General features: G+C 38.6%; 1 protein-coding gene across 1 annotated transcript in view; it reads left to right on the top strand.

Moving 5' to 3' along the window:
• Window positions 1-24,422, top strand: part of WWOX (WW domain containing oxidoreductase) — a 1,201,502-nt gene that overhangs the window by 743,008 nt on the left and 434,072 nt on the right. The gene's annotated exons all lie outside the window — the stretch shown is intronic.

The following is a 24,422-nucleotide window of genomic DNA, read 5'->3' as shown; positions in this document are numbered from 1 at the left end:
GATATGATTCCCCTTGCCCCAAAGTTGGACAAGTCAACAAAGATGTGTTCACTAAGGCTTTGCTGGTTGAGCTGTCACTTAGTCCAGCTATTCTGGAAACCAATTTGTCACTTTGTGAAGAAAGTGACTAAAATGACCTTGCTCTTTGATCTAGAGATTCCCCAGCTGGACAAGTATCCAAGGAGGTCAGTGACAAAAAAGGAAGTCCTATTAGATGTCAAAATACACAGGACTTGATGTAGTAACAAAGAAATAGAAACAAACCTGGCAGTCCATTGACTAGGGAGCTACTAAATAACAAATGGTGGTATGCTATAACAATAGATTATTGAGCTGTATGAAAAAATGAAGACAAAGAAGCATGGGAAGACAGACTGATACAGAGTGAAACAGAGCAAGGAAAACAATATAAGCAATGACTATGGCAATGTAAATAGAATGACAACAAAATAATTAGAAATGAATGCTATAAAAAAACGCTATAAAATTACAGTGATCAGCCATGGTCCCAGCATAAAGCTATGAGAAGATACCTCCCCTGCTTCTTTGCAAAGATGGGGGACTACATATAATATTAGACTTTTTTAATATATTGGTTAAGCCCCCCCCAACTCATTTTCACTTTTTATTTTAAGAAATTACTCTCTAGGAGAGAAAGGAGAAAAAGAAGGGGAAATATAGGTGATATTAAAAACAAAAGATATCAATAAAATGTATCTTTCTTTCTTTCTTTTTTTTTTTTGTGGGGCAATGAGGGTTAAGTGACTTGCCCAGGGTCACACAGCTAGTAAGTGTCAAGTATCTGAGGCCGGATTTGAACTCAGGTCCTCCTGAATCCAAGGCCTGTGCTTTATCCACTGTGCCACCTAGCTGCCCCCCCAATAAAATTTATTTCTAAAGATAACTCAGATTTAATTCTAAGTGGTCAGTTCTATTTCATAAACATTGATTCAGCACTGACAAAGTACAAAAAAATCCTTTTACTTGGTGCTGAAGGATAACTAAAATGTATAAGGATAAGGATAACTAAAATAAAGTCCCTGACCTATAAGAACTCCCCAAGTAGGAAAAACTTGTGAAAGAGGGTATCCAAAAGTACATATGCAAAAATATAGGTATATAAGATTATTCCAAATTTCCACACAGTTGAATTCCTCCCATTCCACTTGCTTCTCATTGTAGAAACAGTATTTTCAGTACCTTGAAAGAGGGTTATGCTGACCAGTTCAATAATTTTAGTTGTGTGACTTAGCCCTCTCTTTGGGCCTCATTTTCCTCTTCAATAACAGAATTAGAGGGGATAATTGTGAAGGTTCCTTCCTGTTCTGACATTCTGTTTCCAGAGTACTACATTTCTTCCTAGCTCTGATACTTGATGTTCTGTGTGTCCGTGGTCATCTCATACTCAACATGTCCAAACCACTCCTTATTACCATTCCCCAAACTGATTTTTCTTCTGTTTTCCTATATCTCCTGAAGCAGCCATCCTTCGGATCACTATGGTTTGCATTCCTCCTGGAGTCATCCTGATGATCCCACTTCCACAGCGTATCTTGCATCCACCCTCGTCTCTCCCTTCACACAGCTGTCTCATCACCTCTCATCTGGATTATTGCATTAGCCTTTTAATTGACCATGCTGCCTCCAGTTTCTCCCCTCCATCCTCCAAACAACTGCAGAAGTGATACTTATAAAGCAGAGTTCCGTCTATGTCATTTCCCTGTTCCATAAATTCCAACTGGTTCCTATTTCCTCCAGTATCACATATAAATTCTTTAGCATTTGGAGCCCTTCTCAACCTGATTCCATTCTACATTTCCAGGCTTATTAGTTCCAAGCTGTTTTCCCTTCACACACTCATCAGTCCAGCCAATCTGGCCTTCCTGCAGTTTCTGAGGAATTGACCTTCCATCTCCCATGCCCATGCCTTTGCACAGAATGTCTCTCAAACCAGTAATGTACTCAGCCTCTCTTGCTATAAAAGCCATCTCCTATATGAAACCTTTTCCTTATACCCATAGATGCTTGTGCCTCTGCCTGATAAAAATTACCTTGTATTTTTTATAGCTTTTACAAATATGAATTTGCATATATTTGTAGCTATACATTTTTGTTTTGGCTAATTTGTTGGGGTTTTTTCTCCCTCATAAAGAATGTAATAAACTCCTTAAGGTCAGGGGATATTTAATTTTTGCCTGGTACTTAACATATGCTTGTTGATTGATCGATTGGTTACTTAATTCTATTTTCTAGGATCATTACTAGCTCTAGCACTCATTGTCCTAAGTTCTTCATTTCTTTCCTTCGAACACAGAGCACTCTGCATGCTAAGGGCCCTTCCAGATCTAACATTCTATGGTCTCTGATTCTATAAGCATAGCTAAGTGTCATCCCTGGTCCCAATAGCCTGGACAATACAGTTGCTGGTCAGTAGAGATTTCCCCAAATCTCCTCTACTCACTACCTTGAGGCTAAATGTCACACACCTGAGTACCTGGCTGGCTGCATGAGAAGGACTAAAGGCTGTAATAGCAAAATGAAGAAGCTAGTGAGATGGGCAGCCAAAAGATATATTATCATTAAGATGCAGCATGATGTTATGCACTTGTTCCCTAAGATTTATACTATAGCACTAAGCTATATTCTTAGGCCTAAGGAGTTTGGGCTCTCATTAGTTGCCTTATACAATATTTTTTCTTCATTGCGAGGGCTCTTTTTAATTTTTTAAAAAGGATTTGCACGGATTCTGTCCCTACAGACTCTACTTGAAAAAATACATATATATGTATACATATATGTATATATATTTTAAATTTCTCACCATCTCAGGGGTAAATAAATATATTAAAATCAGCTATGGGATGTATAGTGCAGCATAACAATGATAAATGATGTTGTGTGTAATTTTTCTACTATTAACATAAAGTAATATAAACTGAAGGACACTAGTCTATTGAGAGAGTTAGTAGCTAATGTTCCATATCAGATGTGGACAATGTCAGGACTGAATACAGATTAGGTAGTGTCCTTTTCTCCCCGGGGGAATTAAACTTGGAGACACTGCTGGCTGCCAATGGTTTTACTGCGTTTGGCTGGTGCCTGTGGTGTCTTTCTTGGTCTATTAATTCAGGAGCCGTAAATGACAATGTGAACAAAAAGCTTTTCCAGTGGGATGCATTTTGGTTATGTTTCCTTGTGTTTCCCATACCTAGTCAATCCATTTTGTCACAAGAAATGTGTTTGCATGGCGTAGATTTCCTCCACTTCATTAGGGTTCTTGGCATTATTTGCTTATGTGAGGCTATTATGGGAAGTTTAAAAAATATTCCCCATCCTTGTCTCCAATTTCCAAAGAGGCAAGGGGAACCATGTACATTATAAAAGGGTTAAATCTGGAACCATTGTTCCTTTCCAGAATTGTGCACAAAACGGTAATAGCCATGCTCAGTCTATGAAGCTTTAAGGTTTAAAAGTGCTTCCTTCATCCCAACCCTGTCAGGTAGGGAGCTCAGACATTATCATCCCATTTCCCAGATGAGGAAACTGATGTTCTGAGAATCTAAGTGCATTTGTCCTCTCTCTACCAACTAGCAAGTGTTGGAGCCAAGTGTCAACTACCATTTCTGCTGATTCCAAGCCCAGTGCTCTTTCCGTGTTACCCTACAATTTCTCATGGAGTGAGGATAAACTTCTTTGTTCACCTACAAAATCTATGCTAGTCCAAGTGTTTAACTGCCTGTATGTTCACATATATACATATACATGTATACTTTATATATACACATACATACATACATACACAGGGATGCATATTCACACATGAGGATTCTTGTCTGTCTTCTGTGGTAAATGTTTTCAATTCATTTCTAATCAACACTATAACATTAAAGTTTTATGGTTTTATTTGGGTTCCCTGTGGCATTTTCTATATATCCCTGCCTGCCTCTCCTGATCACCCAGAAATTCACTTGTCATGAAAGTGGCAATACTTGTACCACTTATCTCACAGGATCGTTATGAGGGAAAAGCTTCATAAACCTTCAGATGACCCAGAAATGGAGGGAGGGATTTATTGTTCGTGTGTAACGGGAGGGGGAAAATCCCTAAGAAAAAAAAAATGAAGTCTCTTTAAGAAAGCAGTGCTTGGAACCAGGAAGATGCATCTTCTTGTGTGACCCTGGACAAGTCACTTAACTCTCTTTGCCTCAGTTTCTTCACCTGTAAAATGAACTGAAGAAGGAAATGGCAAACCAGGCTAGTATCCTTGCAGAGAAAACCCCAGTGTGGAAGAGTCCAGAAGGACTGAGACAACTGAGAAACAACAACAAAAAGGTAGATAGTAAAAGCATTAGCTGATTTGAAAGATAAGCAAACAAAGGGATCTGTGGGACAGAATTCTAGAGCCAGTAAATAACAGAGGTGGGCCTCAAACACAGGTCCTGGACTCCACATTGAGTATCCTTCCATTTTATCATGCTAGAAGGAACCTCAGGCACCACATTATTTTACAGATAAGGAAACTGAGGCTCAGAAGTGGATCATAAGGCCTAATGGTCAGTGGGTAGCCATACCACAACCCTAAGCCAGAGCTCCAGACTCCCCTAAGTCAGTGCTCTTTCTGAATAGAAAGACACCAGCTTGTCTCTGGAAATCTTTCAGGTGACTAAAACAGCATATTCATTTTCTTAACTTTTTTTTTTTTTTAGTTTTCTTAACTCTTAATGATATTTTCTGTTACCTAAAGCCTTTCCGATCTGTGCTGTGCTGTGAATGGAAAGAAGGTCTCCCCTTGTTTCCATAATATGCATTTATACTTGAGGATTGGAGGGTTTGGGGTTAACTCTTCTATCTCAAGCTTTTAACATAGGCAGAATCCTTAAAAACAAGAGCTAATGCCCTTGTTTCAACATGCGCATTGTTATTCGTTGGGTGGGCTCTGATATGATACGTTTGTCACGCTTCATAAATTTTATCTTTGCACTAAAAACAGGGTTAGAATATCTTCAATGCAATTATAAAAATGTATTAAAACTGAGAAGGAGAAAAAATATGGTGGAAGATGAGGTTTTAATGATTGTATAAATGTTCACTCTTCCATGGCCAAAAAGAGGGCTTTTTAGCCAGATTATTTTAGGGAAATCCTAGAGAAGGATCTAGGTTTTCAGGGCAGAGAAATGTTTATATTGAGTTCAACACAGAATAGAAGTTTGTGACCACACAAGTCACTGTGAAGCACTTTTCTCTTTTAGCTCCAACAATCTCTGAGTTTATGAGCATAACTCAGGTGGACTGGAGATGGTTAAGTAGGACATGACTCCACTTTGTCCTTTTGACTAGTGGTTATGAAAACTGAAGGAATAAGTAGTCTCCCTTTGGTCATTGGCCTGGGTGGCTAGGTGGGAAAGAATTATACTATTTTAAAACAACAACTGTTTCCCTACAGTGAAGAAAAAAACAATCAAAGGCAGTATACGCAAGCCTACAAAAGAAACCTGAGTTTTGCTTCTATTGCTAAGACGTTTACAGTATCAGCTAAGGAGGATAACCTGAGTATGAAAGAGAATCAGAAATATTGAATCTATACCAGAGGTTTTATATACAAAAATGATGTGATCTTTTCCCAGGGTACTGACAACCTCGTCTGCTATCTACCTTAATTCCAGATCTTTCTGCATTATGTAGGGCATATAGGCATAGGTAGTATGTTAAATATAGTAGTTACAGGAGCAGCAGAGGATCACAGGAATTTCTAAAGCTGAAAGAAAGTTCTTAAAGTGGAATAAGCCACAACCCAGAGGAAGAGAACTGACTTGCCCAGTGTCATACACAAAATGAATAGAAGTATAATGAATAGAATGACTGCAAATTAAGACCCTACTATGACTTCTTAGATAGACTTTGAGAATTGCTGTGACCAAAGAAGTTCATCAGCTTATGGCCAACCTGGTAACAAGCCTCTCAGGACTTAGCTAGAATGGTCCTTGGGAACAGACATCCCATGGCCCGTAGAAAAGTATGGCTCTGTTTAAAAAGCCAAACTGAGACATTCATTTATTAATTGATTAATAAGTTCATTAATTTATTAGTCATATACCAAGTGCAAGATACTGTGCTAAGCACAACGGATACAAATATAAAAATCACTGCCTTCAATAGCACATAGACAAATTAGTCAATATAAAATATACATAGAGTATTTACAAGTTAATTTTGGTGTGGGTTGAGAGCAATAACAAGAAGAGAAAGAGGAGCGCTAAAGAAAGGCCTAGTACAGGAGTAAGCATTGCAGCTGAGCTCTGAAGGACATGAGGGATCCAGGAGCCATAGGTAAGGAGAGAGTGCATTCTAGGCCTGCTAGACAGCATGGGCAAAGACAAGGTGGGGGTGGGGGTGAGCGGGGAGAAGACATGGAATGTTGTGTACAGGAAAAAGGGAATAGGCCATTTTGTCAGGACTTCAGGACTGGGAGGGAGACTGGTGTAAAGTCAACCTAGAGCAGGTTGAAGCCAAATTTTGAATGATTTTTAATACTACACAAAGGAGTTTGTCTTTAATCCTAGAGAATAAACATTTGTCACAAGAAGGAAAATCTTAAACAGAGCATTGTACCTGGCGTTGGTTAAACAATTTGAACCATACTCGGAAACTGACTAGCGGTGTGACCTTGGATAAGTCACTTATTCTAACATTTTTATCCTGCTTCATAGGATTGTTGTGAGGAAAGTGTTTTTAAATTTAAAGTTCTTTTTCTTTGTTTTTTGAGGAATCAAAGATTTGCAACGATTGGTGAAGAGCTAAACAAATCATGGTACTTGAATGTAAGGGGATGTTACTATGCTCTAAGAAATTATGAATATGCAAACTCCAAGGATCTATGAGAAGAATCAGGAAATGTTTTGTTTTTTGTCTTTTTATCCCCAATACCTAGTATAGCACTTAGAATACAGTAGATGTTCTAATAATACTAAGGAATTAATAAATACTTCGTGATTGACCAAATGATTAAACCAATATAGAATTTGTAAGCCAAACCAGGAAAAAAATATAACATACACAATTGCCAATGGCGATATAAACAGAAGGAACGAAAATCTGAAACTGAAAACTGTAATTATAATGGCCAAGGTTGACTCTAGAGAAGAGTTGAGAAAAATGTACTTCCTTTGCTTCCTTGCAGAGGTGGAATTCTATGGGTATGGAATATTGCATGTGTGGTCAGATATAAATGATATGGTGTTTGGTTTTACTGAAATATTTTTTTTATTCTTTTTTTTTTTTTTAATAAGAGATGCCTTGCTGGAAAAGGAAGGGAGGTGATATATTTGGAAGGAAAGTATTGTCAAAACAAAAGATATCAATAAAAACAAGATTAAAAAGCTTAAAGTGCTATATCATTGTTAGTTTTTAGTGGTAATTATTATCACTGATTCAGAATGTCAATAAATACTTAGTAAGCACTTACTATGATTTCTTCCTAACACAAAGAATAGCCTCATACATCAAAAAGAGTTTATATTGTAACATTCACAAAAACAGAATGTTAATCCCCAGCTTTCTTAATTAAGTTTAACATGCAGAAGAATAAGGCATAACTGGTTCTTATATTTTATTACTGTCCTGCTGTTTTCTAATCAATTTCATATATAGTCCTCATCTTCCCCCCACTCCAATTTTTCCCCATTATATTTTTAACTGCCAACATCATGGTAGTTTCATGTGAACGCACTGAAATGTCAATCACTTAGATGAAGAGGAAATTAATATGGAAAACAGTCAGTCCTAGCAGTTAGAGGTTTCTTAGAACATTGAAAAGCTTAGGCAGTTTCTCTTTGACTTTGTTTCTGACACTTGTCTAAAAGTTTTTATTTGTGACAAATTTTAATGGTGGAGTGTTTTCTCCTTCATTTTCTGACCTTGGCATGTTTGAAATATGCTTACTTGAATTATTCAAGGATCCCTAGTTTCATTAGTATGGGTGCTTCCTCCCCCAACCAAGAGCATAACCCTAACCTTGCCTTTGTTGAGAGTTTTCAAGTAGCCAGTCTCATGGTTAGGTTGGCAGGTCTTGAACAGCAGCCACAATCCATCACTGGTCTCTTCAATACTCAAAGCTTTTCCTGATTTGAATTGCCTTTGAGGACTTCAGGTCATATATCTTAACCAGGATGAGTCATTGAAGAAGGTTTTCATGGAAAATATTTTTATATAGCTCTTTTTAGTTCTCAGATGGTATCCTTTTTGGGTCTTGTAGAAGATGACAATCTAGTCCAGGTTTTAAAGAGTTTTGTCCATTTTGAAAAGGACAGAAGATAAGCAAAATTCACCCTTTGACATCTTAAAAAGGAGAACTAGTGAGATTATGACGAGAACCAATGAGTATTAGTATTCCTTTACAACCTACTATTTCCTTTAAATATTAGCATTATAAAGTCATTTCTTTGTTTGGGGGCTTCTGTTAAAATGCAAAAATGCCTAAAGGAGGTAAGCCATTCTAAGCCTGGGTGCATTGATCAGATAGGAGGGGTCATCTTGAAAAGTAAAGATTTTGCAGGATTTTGAGCAGGAAAGGGAGTTAGCGGCTATCTGGTTCATCTCCTCCCTTTTACAATAGAGAGAGTGAAGCCCAGAAAGGGAAAAGGTTTACCTGAGGTCACCCAGCACACCCAGGATGCAGTTCTGCCCATTGCCTCTTGGAATCCCTAGATCCCTCAAAGAGTCAGTCTAAGTGAGACCTCTTATATCAGGCCTCTTCTGATCCCCTTCCATTTCTATCATTGTTTAGAACCCCCTGAAATTATTTTGTGTATAGGCTGTATGTATTCATCTGTGTAAATGTAGCCTCTGCCAGGCTACTTGAGTTAGATAATATTTCTTTCTTTTTCTCCTTTATTTCTCTCTAGCACTTGGAATACTGCCTGTAAGTAGGCACTTAATAGTAAAAAGAAAAGGCGGGGGAGGAAGTCTTCTGACTCCAAATCTTATGATGTTGTTCTTCTTCTTATTGTTGCTGCTACTGCTATTCTTATTTACTGGACTCTCACAGAATGGAACATAATATATGTATATTTTTGAGGATGGCATACATTTACAGGCAGTGTGATATAGTAAATGGGAGGAAGTTAGGAAGATCTGTGTTCTAATTATGCCACTACCCTTCACTATGTAATCATGATCAGCTCATTGAGCCTCAGGCAACTCTGATGGGATATTCATAATAAGTACTTAAAGGATACATGATTTTCTCTTTGTGGATCTTTCCCACACCTTAGCTTATGGTCTTCGTGAATTACTGAGTTTTTTAAAACAGAGCATCACTTTATATTGAACCTTCTTGTGGTGAGCATTAGAACAGGGTCTGGCACATAGTAGGCCCTTAATACCTATTTATTGACTGAGTGGCTTTCTCCCTGTTTCTTTGGGCTGATTGTTGAGTAGAATAGAAAAAAACCTGTTACCCCATCAATACTTGTGACCTTTCCAACTTTGTAAGACCTGTCAGAACTTGTACTCTGCATAGCGGCCAAGGACCCAATTCACCTCCAAACCACAATAAGACAAATTAGGTCCTCAGTGGGGTATTTATGGAAAAAGAAACTAAAGAATTTCTAGATAAGAAAGCATGGATACATTATAGATGTGACTGGTAGAAGGGAGACCCACACTGAATTTTATAGAATGAGGTTGATATAGATGACAATTGAGATTTACATGATGCTTAGGGCAGGCTTGGATGTATTATTGACTTGGGAAAGACACTTAATACTTTTTTTTTTTTTTTGCGTGGGGCAATGGGGTTTAAGTGACTTGCCCAGGGTCACACAGCTAGTAAGTGTCAAGTGTCTGAGGCCAAATTCGAACTCAGGTCCTCCTGAATCCAGGGCCGGTGCTTTATCCACTGCGCCACCTAGCTGCTCCTGACACTTAATACTGCTAAGAGACAATGGCATGAAGAAATGACTTTGAAAAGAGCAATGCAAGTAAGAGAGTTAATAGTGGTCTATTTCACTGGACTTCTTATGGTCAAACTTAGAGAATCCAGTGAGCATGATAGAGATTTAGAAATCAAGAGGGTAGGCGGAGAAAGGAATGGTTTCTTCATTCTAATCCTGAGAGATAATTGGGCGCTAAGAAATGGGTAATGAAAATAAGCTTTCCACATTTCAGACTTATACCTCCACTGCCAGGACTTGGGTCCCACTGTTCTACTGGTCTCCAAAGTGAGGGTAGAGAGTGAGAGTGGGGTTGTGAGGACCCAGTTACCTCCATTTTGACAGGGCAAACCCTGATTAAACAGTCAATAGGCACCCCTGCCTCACAAGGATTATACATCTTTTTAAAGAATCCTTAATGTAAGACACTCAGGAGCTTCCCACCCTCTTCTATGCATTTTCCAATGCACACATCGCACCCTCCATAATAAATTCCGAGGGCTGACAGTGTCTAAGCTGGCTGCTCCTTTGCCCTCAATTTCAGTGAGATGGGCCATTGAAAACTCATTACAAGCTGTTTAGACTCTGACTTTGACTCTTGCTCAGCAGCGAACAAAATTAACAGCTCTTGGAGGTAGCAAAGAAGGCACTCCGCCAAATAAAAAAGGGGGGGGGGATGAATTGAAATGGTGAGAAAAGACTTTTAATATTATCTCCATTATTCATGCAAACAAGCTCAAATCCAAAGAGTATGTGTTTTGTGTGTGGCTTTAATTGGGTGGCTAATGTTGGCGGGGGTTGTTTTCTGTGAGAAGGCCACCCGCATGCCCAACACACAGCTCAAAATTTGCTTACATGTCAAGCAATGAGCCTTTGAGTGCAGCAGAATTGCTTCATAAATTTAACTATCACTTTCAAATTTCTGTTTTTTTCTAATTTAGTGCTTGATAGTTTTTTATGTGATAATTTTAAAATGCTGTTTATGGCCAAAGTTACCTTGATAATACAGGTGTGCAGAGAAAATTCACAGCCATCCATTAAAAAAAAAAATCTGTTTAGACCTGCGGGCATTTTGTGAGTCTAAGAACAAAGTAACAGTGCAAACATTACAGGTTTTCGTAGCATCCTAATTAATCTAGATTTTTTTTCCCCCCAAAAGTAACAGTTTACAGTATAATTGAAATAAAGTATCCAATGCTGGCAAATGATAGCAAATGTAAAATTCCTCTTTTCGCATGATTTTGCATCTCTCTTTCCTTTTTAAAGAATTGGAGGTGTAATAAAAATGATAATATTAGCAACAATAAGAACAACAATAGCACTTTAAGGTCTACAAAGCATATCCTCCACACCAACCAGTGGTCAGTCCAAAAGAATTCATTGAATGCTTGCCCTGTGCCAGACAGTGCCATTAGGAAAGTAACACACAGGTTGCATAAATTAAGAATTTAAGCTCTGTGAGCTGATTGGAGATGTGGCTAATTGAAGCAGGACCTTGGGGGAGAAAACACTCCCCAAGTGAACTAAAAAGCAACAGAAAATGTAGCATATATTGAAGTAGAAGAGAGATTTGAATGTTCCTCCAGAAAACCAGAAGTCAGACTGAGTTTTCATAACATTTCACATCTTTCTGTGGTCTCTGCACTGTCGGGATCACTAAGTGATCAAAGACATATCCACAGAATTTTTAAAAAATAAAATAAAATACTGCTGGGGGGTAGAGGGTGGGGAGGTTGGAGGGAGGTGAACAAGGCAGAGCTTTCTGGGTTTTTCTTCCCTAAAACTGAACCAACTTTTCATTCTGACGAACCAGCAGGAAACAAAGGAAAAGGGCCCTGGCTCTTGAATCAGAAACAATGAGCTGAAAGCTCACCTCCCAAACCTCCAGCTTCTGTGACCTTGGAGGTCTCTGTTTTCTCAAATGTAAAATGAGTCAGAGAAGAGGGAGGGCTTCTGAGATTCCCGGTCTCTCTCCATCTGTGAACCAGGATGAAGGAAGATGGAAGTCACTGAAATCTCTTCCATGACTTTAATGTTTCCACATGTATGTGTTTGTGTATCTACAGAGGCAGCATGGGGTAACAAACCACATCAAGGCTGAGTTCAAGTGTTCTCTCTCCTTCAGGCCTTTTGTTTTATTCCCTAACATTGTATTCCCCACCCCCATTGCTTGGCATTTATTGTGTGTGTATGTGTATAATTTATAAACATACATATATATGAATATATAAAATATAAAGTATTTGTGTATATATTATTTATGTTTTCTATTTATGAATATTATACACACACTCACAAAATAAATGTCAAGCAATGGGGGTGGAGGATACCATGACACATTGATATACATTTAGATATAAATATACACACATATATCCATACTTACTTACTTATCTGTTTGCATGTTGTAACACCCCACTTCACATTTAGAATATAAGCTCCCTGAATGTAAGGATTGTCTCTCTTTTGTCTTTATTCAGTGCCTAGCAGGAGCCTCTCCAGTAGAAGGTGCTTAATACGCGTTTATTTAATGATTAATTGACTAAACATTGGACTTTGGTCTTCAGAAGTTTTCTAGTCCAACAACTATGTAAAGGAGATCTCCTTAGCATCCCCAGACAAGTGCTCATCCAGATTGAGATTAAGACTAGCAATAGTGAAGAACCCACCACATCCATAGACAGGAATCAAAATTCCCCTAATCCCCGCCCCCCCCCATTCTTTCAATGATCTACATGTGCCAAAGTCTCCTTGCACCATTCCATTTAATGTCCTCTAGATATGCTTCCACTCTATTAAGGTCCTTCTTAAAACATGGTGTCTGAAATTAGATCCAGTATTCAAGAGCGGATCTCCAGCTCTACATGTTATAATGAAATCAGCACTGGAACTGGAATTAGAAGATGTAATTTGAACCAAATCTGTGATAACTACTGACTATGTGACACTGGGCAAGCCACTTCCCTTCTCTAATAATAGGATGATATTCTGGAGAACAATTGGGAATTATATCTTTAACCCAACAATGCCACTACTAGTTCTATACCCCAAAGAGATCAAAGAAGAGGGAAAAAGACCTATTTGTACAAAAAATATTTATAGCAGCTCTTTTCGTTGTGGCAAAGAATTGGAAATTAAAGAAATGTCCATCAGTTGGGGAATGGGTAAACAAGTTGTGGTATATGATTGTGATAGAATACTATTGTGCTATAAGAAATTATAAGCAGGATACTTTCAGAAAAACTTGGGAATACATATGTGCAAAGTGAAGTGAACAGAACCAGGAGAACATTGTACACATGTGAAAGACTTAGTTACTCCAACCAAGACAGTGATCCAAGACAATTCCAAAGGACCCATGATGAAGAATGCTATCCACCTCCACAGAAAGGACTGATTAACTGTGAATGCAGATTGAAGCATACTTTTTTCCCCACTTTATTTTTATTGTTTTCTTTTGCCACATGGCTAATATGGAAATATGTTTTACATGACTTCACATATATAATTAATATCAAATTGCTTGCCTTCTCAAGAAGATAGAGCAAGTGGGAGAGGTGGAAAGAATTTGGAATTCAAAATCTTTTTTAAAAATTACTGTAAAAAATTATACTTAATTGGGAAATATTTGACAAAGTAAATAAAAATAACTTCCAAAAAATAAAAAGAGGATGATAACTGTGTTCCCAACATCATAGGACTAGCTAAGCATTTTGTCAACCTCAAAGCATGATAATAATAATAAGCATTTATGTAGTGCTTTGAGGTTTGCAAAATGCTTTACAACAATCCTGGGAAGTAGGTACTGTTATTATTTTATAGATAAGGAAATTTGTCTAGGACCATAGAGCTAGTAAATTTCTGAGGCTGTATTTGAAATCAGCTCTTTCTGACTCCAAGTCGAGTGCACCACATAACCTACCTCAAACCATTGAAGTATGCACAGTATTACTCTTAATGGACATAGAACAGCATATATCACTCACTGAGTGCCAAAACCAAAATTGACCATGTGGTATTCAGGGGCCCCATGTAACATAGTGTAACTTATGGTTATATAAGTTTTATCCAGACCTAAAGAGATGCTTAGCAGATTCTGACTACTCAGTGCCATGGTGGCCAATTCAAGATTTAACTAGTATAAACAAAACTGGAGAAACTGTTCAGATACTAAGAGATTTTCATGAATCTAAGTAATATTTAGGTGGACTGTTTCTTCATCTATGTCACTGGGTGAATCCTTGGTGTTTTTCTGGATTTTTTCACCCCCTCCCCAGTAACAGTAATCTTTAGAACCAGTGAAGGTCAGGGTGGAAACAGATTAACAACATCTTCTCCCACAATGTCAAAATACTTAAAGGTGTTTACAGTGCTCAGTGACACACAATGAATTTAAGACTAGACGACTGAAGCAGAAATAAAACTATTTCTGTTCCTCTAAGCTTGAACAGGGGCCTTGGTGTTTTATGATTGTTTTAAGGTCCATTAATCGTTGAATCATGAGGCCATGTAGAAAGTGACAGCTTTAACATTCCGTCCCCAGGTTTATTTAAAATGTTTTCTCTTCTGCACAGTTTCTAATTAATAATAGTGATTGAGTCCTGATTCATATGTTTCAAAACCATTGCAGTATGGAATAGAGCACCTTGGTTTCATAGTATTATGCGTGGCAAAAAAACAAAACGAAAGAAAAACAAAAAAAAGAATTGAGGGAGGCCAACTCTTAACAAGGACCGACTCATTTGAGTAAGGGGAAAGTCCATGCTATAAGCTTGCCAATGGACTTCCTTTATTCTCTGATATTGATTCCCTCATGAGAGGAATGGGGTGGGTGGGTGGGGGGGGGATTGGGATATGTTCAGATCCACTGTTAAGAGGAGGAAACCTTGAGGGCCTATGATGTAGTAGAAAGATTTAGAGTTGGAGTAAGGAATTGGGTCCAAATGATGAACCAGACAGTGCACTGACTTTGGAATGCGGAAACCTGGTTTGTGAGTCACCATAGAGAGCAACAAATAAAGGTTGCCATAACAGAGGAACAGAGAAATTCCCCTACTGATTAACTCTGAGTCTTTGCTTCATTTCTATGGGGCCCAGCTTTCTCATCTTGAAAATAAGAGAAGGATGGGATAAGCTTTAAGGTCCGTTCTAGCTCTGTCATTCTAGACTCCAAAGTTCATGGCATATAAGCCATGTGCCATTAGGTAAGTCATTTCCCTTGAGGATCTGTTTCCTATCTGAATTTAGACACTAAGTGTAGAAGATATGGAATTGAGGAAGTAGCCAGGTGGCCCGGTGGATAGAGCACTGGGCCTGGAAGGTCAGGTCAGGTCAGGAAGACCTGCGTTCCAATGCAGCCTCAAACAGATACTTACTAGCCAGGCAAGTTATTTAACCCTGTTTGCCTCAGTTTGCCTCATCTGTAAAATGAGTTGGAGAAGGAAATGGCAAAATATTCCAATATCTTAGCCAGGGAAACCCCAAATGGGGCCACAAAGAGTCAGACAGGACTGAAACTGCTGAACAACAAATAGATATGGATCCCTGATCTTATCAAAGTGAAAAACCTCAGTCCTCATTACAAAGTCATAGCTTCTTGACTTTTGGCTAAGCCTGGTTGTAACTCCTCCTTGGGGGATCCACTCAAAGAGGCCTTCTAGTTCTTTTGATGTTGTGGGCCACCAAAGTGGCACTTGGGTGGTCTGTCTGTTGACTTTACATGTTGCTACATTACCAGCCTACTTTTTCTTCTGGTCATGAACCACCTTGCTGATGTCTTTTAGGCCACTTCTCACAAACACGTCCAGCCTGCTTAGGTCCACTGTGTGGAATACTGATCCATACATGGTGGAAGGCACCATGGTTTAGTAGTGATAGCTAATAACAGCTAGTATTTATATAGTGTTTTAAGTTCCATAAAGAACTTGACATGTGCTCCCTTATTTAATTTTTAGGACAGCCCTGTGAGGTAGATGAGATTTTACAGGCTGCCAGGTTTAGTGAGTCACTGAGAGATATTCAGCTAGTGTCTGAAGTAGAATTTGAACTCAGGCCTTGGTGACTCCCAAGTCCAGCACTTTGTTATATATCACCTACCTGCCTACTGAACAGGTGTCTGGTCTTGGAGTCAGGAAGACTTGGATTCAAATGTGGCCTCCCATATATATGTGTCTATGAGCTAGTGGTATGACCCTGGACAAGTTACTGTAACCATTGGAGTGACATCACCTTAGAGTGCCCCAGGTAGCTCTCTCTGACTACAGAGGAATTGTTGAATAGTTGAGGAAGTTTCCAAATTAGGAATTATCTAAGTTGTGGATCTAGATCTCCCTATGTTATCCAAAACAACACCACCACCACCACCACCTGTAATCCATATCTCATAGAGTACTTTATAAACTGACAATCACCATAGGATTGGGAGTTATCACTGTGCTATTATAAAAATACATTTTGAAGCAATACCCTATTGAGACTGTTGGCATACAAATAGTTTCAATCTAGCAAAAGCTGCAAATGACATCTCCCTATGGACTCATTACATTATGTGAGAGAACTTTGGGTGAGGTCTGTCCTTTGCAACTTTTAGGTCATTTTCCTTTAAGAAAAAAGATCATTTGCTAGAGGTGTTTGTCACTGGATGTGAGCTCTTCAGAGCAGTTTCTGTGTTTGGGAAAGTCCCTGGAAACACATTTCTGTTTGTTTGTGTTCCCTTCTGTGATTTTTTGGTGTAAATCTGTGCATTTTAAAAAAGCATTTTATTGATGCTCTTTTTTCCCCCTAAAATCTATCCCCTTTCACTAACCTACAACCTCCTTCTGTGCCTTGTTGTTAAGAGGTTTCCATTTATAAGCATAGTTTGAGCAGAACTAGGGAATTGTTCAGTGTCAGACAAGTGTGGGGCAGTTGGGCACCTACACGGTGCAATAGACAGAGTTCCAAGCCAGGAACCAGGAGTCAGGAAGACTCATTTTGGGCAGTTCAAATCTGGCCTCAGACACTTAGTAGCTGTGTGACCCTGGGCAAGTCACTTAACCCTGTTTGACTCCATTTCCTCATGTATAAAATGAGCTGGGGAAGGAAACGGCAAACCACTCCAATATCTCTGCCAAGAAAACCCCCAATGGGATCATGGAGAGTTGGACACATCTGAAAGAACTCCACAACAAAGACAGTGTGGGAAGCAATCTAGCAAATGGCAACTGTAGGTTTGAGACCCAATGAAATATCACTACAATACTGCTGGTGGTGCTATGTCATATGCCAGCCTTATAAATGAAGGTAATACTTTTGTCTCCATTTCTGTTCACATTTCCATGGTGTTTTAAAGTTTGTTAAGTGTTTTCCTCATTGAAATCATATGAGCTATGTAGAACCCTGTGTTCAGGGTTTGCTGCAAAATCATAAAACAAAAGTCCCTTCCCTCAAGGAACTAACATTTTCTTTTTTCTTCTTTTCAATCTTAATAGTGTTTTTTTCCAGTTACATGTAAAGATAATTTCAACATTAGTTTTTATAAGATTTTGAGTTCCAAATTTTTCTCCTTCCCTCCCCTTCCTCCCCAAGATGGCAAACAATGATATAGCTTATATATATACAAGCACATTAAACATATTTCCACATTAATCATGTTGCGAAAGAAGAATCAGAACAAAAGGGACAAACCTCAAGAAAGAAACAACAAGAACAACAAGAACAAAAGTAAAAATAGTATGGTTCAATCTGCATTCAGACTCCATAGTTCTTTTTTCTGGATGTGGAGAACATTTTCCATCATGAGTCCTTTGGAACTCTCTTGGATCATTGTATTGCTGAGAAGAGCTAAGTCTGTCACAGCTGATCATCACACAATGTTGCTGTTACTGTATACAGTAAAGGAACTAACATTTTCTTGGGGGCTAGGAAGTGAGGGATATAGAAGGTTGCATAGGATTATAATTATCTCTTTTTTGCAAATAAGGAAATTTGGGTTTAGAGGAAGTTAACTGACTTGCCCAAGGTGATACAACCAGTGAGAGAATCAGGATTGAACTCTGAGTTTGAATGAACACAAATGCAGTGTTCTTATACCAGTTACTGAAGCTCTTCTGCAGATTGACACAGTGAATGCACTTTGAATGGTGGTAAAGATGAAGCTGCCCTATCCCAAATTAGAATTTGGAATGGTGGTGCTGAGCTCCTCCACTGAAGCCCTTCTCTTGTGCCTCACTTTGATACGGCTTCTCTTGAGGGTTCTCTAAGGTTATTCCAGTGGAGTTGAAGACCTCATGTCCTCCCAAGTTGAAAAGCCTTTAATTCTGGCTTTGTGATGGACTGTGTTTTTGTCATCTTGAGAACTGGCCTAGCTAAGTACAGAGGCTCATCCCAACACAGAGACAAATGTTTCTGGTTATAGAAATTCATGAATAGAATCTATTAAGAGGATTGGCATCTGTATCCATGAAGAGAGGACTCACACGCATAGAATCATGACTCCTTGCAATAATAATATTGGCAGAAATGATCTCTGGTTTGTGATACCATCAGCTGGAGCCAGAGTTCACTCAAGAAATTCAGTTCAACCATATGTTTAAGTTTCTTCTGTGTTCTGGGTTCTCTGCTAAATTCAGACATAAATGTAAAAATCCCTTCCTTCAAGGAGCTGACCTTCCATTGTAGGGGAGCAGGGCAGGGATATAAGAAGGTACACAGGTCAGCACAGTTGGGAGTGATCAACAAAATGCTCAAAGGAATATTGGAGGGAAAGGGCACTAATTGGTTGGGAGAAGAAGAGAAACAGATAAAGACAGACAGAAAGAGAGAGAGCAACAGTGAGGGGCAGACAGACAGAGAGAGGAGTCTTGAAGGAAGGCAAGGATTCTGAATAGTAGAAGAGAGGAAGGAAGACACTTGGATGCAGTGTTGTACATAAAGAGCATGATGTTTTAGGATTGGAAAGGTAGCTTGTTGTGGCTAAAGACCTTAAATGCCACATAGAACGGGGAAGGAAAGGGAATAATAAGCATTTATTGAGGAGTTTGCATTTTGTCCTAGGGGAAAATAAAAAGCTGCTTGAAAGTCTTTGAACAGAGGTGTAGCACAGTCAGAACTGTATTTTTTTATTTGTTTGGTGAAGTGGAAAGATTATTTAGGCAACAATGTGAAAGACGGGTGGTGGAGCAGGAGAAGAAACAGGATCGTAATCAGTCATGTGTAGCAGGACCAGATTCAAATCCAGGCCTTATGATGACAGATCCAGAACTCTTCTTATATCACCTCCCGGCCCCTCAGGGGACATCAGATTAGTAGTGGAATTTTATGTCCGTCCAGAACCTGTACTTCATTTTCACTCTAACAACTATGTCTTCTATGACATTTGAGGAATGTTTCGATCTGACTTTTCTGGGGATCCACTGAAAGGCTAGCCTTAGCGATATTAGAAAATGTAAAGCTGCTTCCCCTGGAGAACTTACACCATTTGCTGTATTAGTCAGGATACATACACAGGAATTGTTTTGGAAGTGATATTGGAGGAGAAGGGGTTTAACAAAGAAAGTATCATTTAAAACCTGGTTGTTCCATTGTGTAGAAGGATCTGTTGTAGTTATTACGATGAAAAAGTAAATAACCAGAAAAAAATAGCCAACAACAAATACATTGGGCCTGTTTGCTCTAGTTAGATATATCTGCTTTCGGAACGGTACCCAGCTTTAATTGAAACAGAATTGGATTGGGCACAAAGAGGCAGCTAAGTGGCAGAGAGGTTGGTGCAAGCACTGCAACTAGAGTTAGGAAGACCTAAGTTGAAATTCTGCCTCAGATATTTACTAGTGTATAACCCTGAGCAAATCACTTACTATTTCTGTACCTCAATTTGCCCAACTGTAAAATGAAAATAATGATATCACCTACCTCCCAGAATTGTTGTAAAGATCAAATGAGATGAGAGTTGTAAAGTCCTTTGCAAAATTGAAAGACATATATAAATGTTAGATTGTTATTAGTTTATTAGTATTATTGTCATCATCGTCATCAATAGCCTATTGCTATTTTACAGTCAAAGTATTTCTGACTTGGTGGGACTCACCAAAAGTGTGAACAGGCATAGTTCTTAAGAACTCGGAGTCACCTTCCCCCCCACCGTGAGACGTTAGAGGAGGATTTGATTACCATTAATGTTTTGCACAGTGGATTATTCTTGTTCTCCTCGTACACATAGAGGAAGTACTAGGAGTATCTTTCTCTATTAGGAATGATTCTTTATACAGGCAAGGTCTTCATGAAGTAGCCTCTAGCCTCTTCACCTAGGGTTCATCTGGATTCATTGTTGATTTCATGAAAGGAAAATCACTGTAATAAAGGAACAATCATTCTACTTAGTGCAAAGGTTTTCTTCAGAAATTCTGCCATATTTGGGGGGTGTTTACATTCAGCTGTTTCTGCTAAACTCCCCTAATTCTATTGTTACAAGGAAATTAGTTTCAATTATTATGCCAATGAACCACTGACTGAAGTCTGTTGTAGGATTGAATGACGAAGGAAGAATATGAGATGTTTGCCAACCAAGAATACTAATTCAGTCTTATTTTGCATTAATGTAAGCTATAAGTCTGCAAGAGGCCATCCAAGGCCAGTGATGGGACTTGAAACTAATACAGGAATTGATTGAAGAAGCTGGGGACATTTAATCTGTAGAAAGAAGCAAAGATTTGAGGACAAGGGGCATCAATCCTGGTATGTGGAAGAGAGATTAGCTATGTTCATCTTACCTTTAGAGCACAGAGCTAAGAACAATAGAGAAGAGTTATAAAGAAACAGATTTCAGCTCTACATAAGGAATATATGTTTGGTGTATTTTATGTAGAGCAACCACACCATCACTCAAGCCATTCTGTGACGCAGTTTTCAGGAAGCAATGAAGGATTGAGTTGTACCATTGCCTGGCTCAGACCGATAGATCTTATGCTTTTGATTTAAACCTATTTCTTGAAAATTCATTACAATTAACACCCAAAGCCATTAAAGTTAATAGTCCTTTCTGTTGAAGAAGCTATAGTTAAAAAGAGATGATGAACAAGTAAAATATTCTGTACCAATTTGTTTGGCTCTTTTTCAAGATGGAGGGGCTTACATATTGGCCAGCTTTGTAATAAAGATTAAATAACAAAGTTATATAGGAATATTATTATGACTCTATGGGGGAAATAATTAGAGAAACTATTCTAAAATATTCAATCCATCTTAGTTATTCCATGTTACTATACGATTTCTAGAGGCTAAAAGTAAAGAGTCTAGTAGAATAGAAAAAGCTTTGAATGAAGAGGTCTGGGTTCAAGTCTTATCAGACTTAGGCAAGTATCTTAGTCTCTGAGCATCACCTTCCTCATCTATAACATGGAGCTAATATTTGCACTTCCTACATCACCAGGTCTTTGTGAGGAAAGTGATTTGTAAGCTACAACACACCCTGCCAATAGGAACTATTGTTTAAAATGGGAATATACGTGAAAATGCAAATAGTATAAAATATTATTTTACAAAGTTATTTATAGGGTCTGCACCTGTGATTTCACTGATTAAAGGAAGTCCCAGGTGAGGAAACTCCTTCTGCCAATATAGATCAGATTGTTCTCTGCAACTCATAGTCTTAGAAAGTAGCCTGAGACAAGGAGACACCTAGGAACTTGCCTAGGGTCACACAACCTGGATGTGTCAAGGATCGGAATGGAAGCCAGTTGTCCCTGGCTTTGGAACTAGATTTCCTTCCACTATATCACACTGTCTCTCGATTCAACAAAGTTAAATAAACTTAGATTCTTAAAAATACTGAGATACATAGATTTCTTCAGTGTGGGTTCTCCATAAATACAGATCACAGCCCCTCTACAACTTAGTAAATGGGCTTTGAGAGTTAGTGTAACCAAAAAAGTTCATGGTCCTGTGTTCAGCCTCGAAATTTAGCTAGGATGGTCCTCAGGTAGCAAACATACAGTCCACAGTCACTGGGGGTGTCCTCAAAGATTCTTCAGCTTGGTGCAGGGTACAGCAGAGCTTCTGGCATAGCCATTGGGAGTCCGTGGTAATGTTCACAACACAATATGGCACTTCTTATGTAAAATTTGAGGGAAGAAACAAAACAGTTATTAAAAATATGATAGCAAGGCAGCTAGGTGGCACAGTGGATAGAGCACTGACCCTGGATTCAGGAGGACCTGAGTTAAAATATGACCTCAGACACTTACTAGCTCTGTGACCCTGGGCAAGTCACTTAACCCCAATTGCCACACACACACACACACACACACACACACACACACACACACACACACACACAAATATATGATAGCCATAGGTATCTGAAGATGTTTCTAAATTCTCCTTTCTACCTCCTAATCACAATACCAAAATTTCAAGTCCCAACTCCAACACTTTCAAGCTGTGTGACTGTGGGCATGTCACATCCTTCTCTACTCCTCAGTTTTTCATATGATTATTTCAGAAGTAATCACATTCACCTCACACTGTGGTTGGAAAGAAAGCATTTTCTTTTTTTCTTTTCTTTTCTTTTTTTTTTTCTGGGCAATGGGGGTTAAGTGATTTGCCCAGGGTCACACAGTTAATGTTAAGTGTCTGGGGTCAGATTTGAACTCAGGTCTTCCTGGATCCAGGGCTGGTGCTTTATCTGTTGCACCACCTATGCTCCAAGAAAGTATTTTCTAAACTTTAAAAGTACTCCAGGAATGGGGGTTATTTTCATAAAGTTCTTTCTGTTCCTAAATTGCCTCCAAAAAATTATTTTGAAATATTTGTATTGTGCTCTCAGCCATATTTTCTATAGACAGTATGGGTGATTACTACTATGTACTCAAACAGGAAATATCTTAAATCATTAAATTGTAAAAAAGTCTTTGATTCCCCCCCAACTCTATGAATTTTCATCTTTTAAAGAACATTTATACATTTTAGTCCAAGATTTTAGTGACCTAAAATGCCTGTGCTTCTCTTAATTCCTTTCAAGTGATTTATTAATACCATTTTTGTAAAGTGGTGACCAGAAAAGACCATGATGCTTGGGCAGAGCTTTGTCAGAGTCTAGGGTAATCCATTCTAATTTCAGTGGACATACATTTTGCCCTGGCCAGAAAGATGTATAATGTTGTCTCCATAATTCTGCTTTGCTCTGCCTTTGGCTGTGCCTCTTGGTTAGCTTGCTCCCCCCTCCCCCTTCCCCTACCTCCCCTGGTTGGTCAGACTTTTTGATAAAGTGTCTACTATGACTCCAAGGTCTTTTGTTGAGCTTCTCCTCTTCTAGATCAATCATATTTGTTGGGTATTTGTTTATGACAAGCCAATGGACATTGCTTCATATTTGTCAACGTTAATTTCATTTGTCATATGTCAGGCTGAGATGAGTCAGGCCAATTCAAACCCTGGCCATTTCATTTTTTTTCTCCTTGTGTTAGTTACTCTCTTTGCTAATTTTACATGGTCAGCAAATTTGGCACATTTGCAGTTGCGTTACTGACTAGGTAATTTATCTAGATTAGGAAATGTGAAGTTCTGAGAAATAACCACTTGAGGGACTCCATTTTCTCTAATATCTATCCCCTGTAGTTTATTTTGCATACTACTTTTTTCACCAACTTCTAGAGTTCTGACTTGGTGTCAGAGGCCCTGTATTCAAATTCTGGCTGTTTTGCTTACTAGTTGTATGCTGTTGAGCAAGCCATATTTATAATCTTCATTAGGACATAAATTCCTGGAAAGCAGCAATCAGGTCACTTATTGCCTACCACTGTTAAGTAAGAGCTTAATAATTTTGTATTGTTGTTGTTTACCATTCCGGAATAGCTTTTCATCTTTAAAATAAGTATGGGTGGCACCAAACTAAATTCTCACTAAATTCCCTTCCTACTCAAAATCTCTTCTTTCCGGAGCTGCCCTATTCTCTTTAAACATGAATATCTATAATGAAACAAGGGTCTTATCAAAGGAGGTTTTAACTACTTTTTTTTTTTTGCTATGTGTATTTTACTTAATAAATAAGTCCATTGAAAAACTCAAAATATAGATTCTAAATGGATGAGATAACAATGATATGGTATTTAATCCTAGAGTCAATAGGAAGCAACTAGAGTTTATTGAGTAGGGTGGAGTTTATTGATGAGATGAGACCCATGCTTTAGGAAAAATCACATTGGCAAGATAACAGTTACAGTCGGCAGGAGGGTAGTGATGAAGGCCTGCACTAAGACAGGGGGTGTGTGAGTAGAAAGAAGGGGACAGAGAGTGGAGGTGTCATGGACTGAGAAATGAAAAGATTTGGCAACTTTGACATGTGGGATGAAGAAGAGTGAGGGGTTAAGGAGGCACCCGAGATTGTGAACCTGTCCTCAACAGTAATAGAGAAGCTCCAAAGAGGAATGACTTTGGAGACACAGCCATAAAGAGGTCAGAAATGCAGGTTGAAAGCTCATCCATTCCTCCTTATCCTGTTTTACTTTCTTTGTCCCA

This window comes from Dromiciops gliroides, chromosome 2, assembly GCF_019393635.1.
Source record: "Dromiciops gliroides isolate mDroGli1 chromosome 2, mDroGli1.pri, whole genome shotgun sequence".
NCBI lineage: Eukaryota > Metazoa > Chordata > Mammalia > Microbiotheria > Microbiotheriidae > Dromiciops > Dromiciops gliroides.
This window is presented reverse-complemented; position numbering and strand designations above follow the sequence as displayed.